Here is a 4,246-nt window from a genome sequence, read left to right on the forward strand (position 1 = left end):
TGGTACAGGCCCCTCTCACCTTTCCTTGGCTTGGGGAATTGAACACAGTGTTTTGTTTAATAACTTGGGAGGATATTTCTTCCTTCCCTCCCTGCCTCCCACCCTTCCTTCCTTCCTTCCTTCCTTCCTTCCTTCCTTCCTTCCTTCTTTATTTTGTGCCACTTAGCATATAGCACCTATATTGTAGCTTATAGAATGAGAAGGAAAACACTGCAATTTCTCAGATATCTACTTTCTCGAATAATCAGCAAACTTAGAACGTGAGACTAAATCTTCCATAGGTGACAGTTAAAATTGTGGTCATTTACTCATTCGACAAATATTAAATGCCTGCTATGAGCCAGACTCCATAATGGTTCCAGTCATTGATTCTTCCCGAACACCAATCATTTGGGAAGCAGGTTAGCTTCCAGATGAGAGCTGTAATAGGGCCTTGCCGTCATGCCATCCCTGGGGCTGCACGATGGCTGACCTTTTAGAAGGGTCGCCTGATCAGGAGTCCTTTTGGTAATTCAGTAAGGAGGCACCTTGGCTGGGGGCCCGGAGGCCCTGTGCTGGAAGTGCTCACCCTGCAGTGACTTATGCTGACAGCAGCATGTCCTGACAGTGAGACCTTCCTCCATCACCTGCCCTGCCCACCACACAAATGCCTCATGAGTTGATCTCGCAGGTGTGCTTCATGCTTGGCAAAATCTGAAGCGAGCAAACCACACAGACTTTCTCTCTCTGTGTCTTTCGTCTCAGCTGGGTACAATGGGGCTTCTTGCATAAATAGTGCCTTCATTTATTCCGTGTAAACAACGGTCATTGACTTCCTACTCTCAGCTAGATAACTTGTCACTGCCCAGATGGGTCTTTCATTACACTGAGACTTCCCCTGCTAGCTTTTCCTTTATATTTTGTCTTTGAAAGCAGCGGTTATGAATGTGTTTAGTGTGTGGGCTTTGTGTGATGCTTTCTGCCTAATATTTCCAAACTTCATTGCTGTAGAATTTGGCAAAGAGTGGAGAGAAGAGAGAATAAGGAATAAAAGGGAGAAACAAAGCCAGTTGTTCAGCTGAAAGACAAAGGGGTCTGCAATCTCTTAACTACCATTGACTATTGAGAGCAAGACATCTTGAGTTGTTCATATTATTTTGACTTGCCATATGGTAGTGGGTAAAGGTGGTGAGGAATAAACTGGGCAGGTCACTTAACATCTCTGCCCTTTCAGTCTGGCCTACATGGCATTGGCCTCTTTATGCCTAAAAATAACTTATAATTAGATGCATTTAGTGTCAATCAGGATGGATCAATTACCACTACCTCTCTGTAATTTCTTCGTAGCAGGAAAGGACTGGAGTGCATAATCTCAACAACAATAACAACAACAACAATAATAATAATAATTTGGGTGCATTTTGCCCTGGCTTCTTCAGAACTCCTCAATTTGGGATAATCCCTCCCTCATCCGCCCTGGGTAAGAAAGCTGGGTGGTGGCCCTCCTTTTAATGCCTTTGGTACAAACTGGCAAGATATATGAGAAGGAGCCTCTCTAAATGCATGCAGGTGGCTTCTTGCCTCGGGTAACGAATCTCATTGTCCCTTTGTGTCCTCACATTCATTTAGTTTCTGGCAAAGCAATAAGTGACACCGTAGAAAAGGCAGGAGGGCAAATAGGGATCCTTAAATAAGGAAGGTAGTTTGGAAGGAGAAAAAAAAAGAAAGAAAATCCCTTGAAACATCTTAAAAGCAGCCAAGCCTAAGCATGATCATATGAAACAGACGTGCTCTTTTGTTTCACTATGTCGAGGTGAATTTACTTTCTGGCTTTTCCTTTTTGTTAAGAGATTGTGTGGCGCACATGAAACACCTCCAGAAATCAAGACAATGGGCATTTTCAGTGATCCATTGAAAAGGATGTTCCAATTCCAGTAGACATTTCAGAGTCTATTTTAATAATATAGGCTGCATGGTAAAAGCAAGAAGGGTCATAGTCAAATAATGCTTTGGGTGGAACAGCGCCTTCCTCCAAGGTAAGTTGCTCCTGGTGATTTATAAGCATTGTTAATTTGCAAGGCAAGTAAGTACCTTGTCAGCTGGTTAAGCAAGTAGTAATGACTTATCCTTCTGTGCAAATGGGGAACCAAGGACCTACTACATGCCCTCAAGCTCCTGGCATCTCAGCCTGAGTATACGGAAATGGTACAGGCCAGCCTGATCCTGCTCAGTCTCGCTCCCAAGCTGAGGGGGCCATCGTATCACTGCCCAAACCTTTTGTCTTGGCAACTCTCCAGCTTTGGGCTAGTGCCTCAGGAGGGCCACCATGGCCTGACAGAAGGTGGTAGCCTTAGCTACTAGAGCCTAGACTCCTCACCCCATAATCATCATGTATTTCTCAACTCTGAATTTGATGAAAAATCTAGCTTTGTGATATCACCTCGCCAATTCACCTCTTGAAACTCTGGTTTCCTGATGTTAAGTTAGAGCAATAATGATGGTTGTAAGAACCTGAAGGAAAGTATTTAATGTCGGTAGCACTGTGTCTTTCATATAGGAGATGTTCGAAAAATGTTGGCTTTACATATTTTTATTTTGTTAATAAGTGGGATTGGTACTCTGCTGCTTTGCAAATATCACAAGCTCCCCTTTTAGAAATGCTTTCTTTCAAGGTTTCCCTTAATGGAAGTTCTGAACTGACTTTACCTACTAGGGGGAAAATGTGATTATAACTCCACTCCCCTAGTTCATACACATACAGACATCAAATATTCCCCAAAGAGGGCTTGGTTACACATTTTGCAATTTGTGCCAAGTCTGGCCTTAAAATAAAAAAAGTTCTATGAAGCAATCAGCAAATTTTACTAGGCCTGTAGTTACCCCTTCATGAAGGGAGCTCGTGAGCCCAGGTTGACTCCTGGAGTCAGGAGGTTTTACCCCGGAGCACCTGGGTGGCTCAGTTTTTTAGGCATCCGATGACTTTGGCTCAGGTCATGATCTCACGGTCTGAGTTTGAGCCCCACATCGGGCTCTGTGCTGACAGCTCAGAGCCTGGAGCCTGCTTCAGATTCTGTGTCTCCCTTCTCTCTCTGCCCCTCCTCCGCTCATGGTCTGTCTCTCTCTGTCTCAAAAATAAATAAACATTAAAAAAAATTAAAATAGAAAAAGTTTTACCCCACGTCTCTCCCAACAATGGGCAGATAGATAATTTTTCCAGCAGTCTTTACCTTGCACACAGATTCTGGAGTCAGGCAGCCCTGGGCTTGGTGTTCTCATCTGTAAAACTGGAGATGATTATACTACCTGGCTCACAGCTTGGTGGGAGAATGGAAATCATGCAGATGAAATGCTTAGCACTATCCTTGGGTGCTGCTTGGTAAGTGATAGCTGTAATAGTTCACGATCATTGTGCAGAAGGTGAGAGGCTTTCTGGAACCTCAGTCAATACAAGCTGAAGTTTTTCTCTTGGTCTGAACTACGGAGTTTCTAGTCACTCTGAGTGTACACCACAGTCAGGCTCCTGGAAGAAAGGAAATTTAAACAGCTAGTTAGAGAGAAAAGACAGAGACACATGGAACATACACCAGGGTGAGCATGGCATCCATGGTTGGATGGAATTGTTAGAACATTCTAGAACAGCTGCTGAAACATAGGTTTCAGGACTTCATCTTGCCTTTTTTATTTTTAAACCTTTGAAGAATTTTGTGGGTACTGAAGATATTTCAGGATAAATGTCTAAATGAGAGGTTTTTGGCAGAGACAGAAAAATTGTCATTCTGAATCTAAGTTTGACTTGGAAAGGGAAAGACTTAAGAAAACAGCAAGAATACAGAAATTTATGAAAATTGTATTTGTTCAAGGTTGAAGAGGTTTCTGTCTAGCTTAAAAGTGATGTCACGTAAATTACGAAGGGAAATGCTGAGGGGACACATTGGGCAATGTTTCTCAAAGTGTGTTCCGTAGAACCAAGTCTCATGAGATGCTTAGTGGCAGAAGGGTTCTGTGGCCAGCTAAGTTTGGGAAACTGTACATTAGTTCTGCCTCTTACCACAAACAGTACACATTCACATATAAAAGCTTTCAGAAGTTGTGGAGTACAGAACTCTATCATGGTAGACCCCATTAGTAGCTTCCAAAAAGCCATTCCTCCTTTTTTGCCATCAGAGAGAAAACAAACTATACAAGAAAAAAAAGAAAAAGAAAAAAAGAAGAGTTGAGAGATAATGGGCCCAGTCTCAGGGAATGAATCACAATATTTTTGTGGCAG

This window comes from Panthera leo, chromosome D4, assembly GCF_018350215.1.
Source record: "Panthera leo isolate Ple1 chromosome D4, P.leo_Ple1_pat1.1, whole genome shotgun sequence".
In the NCBI taxonomy this organism is placed as follows: Eukaryota; Metazoa; Chordata; class Mammalia; order Carnivora; family Felidae; genus Panthera; species Panthera leo.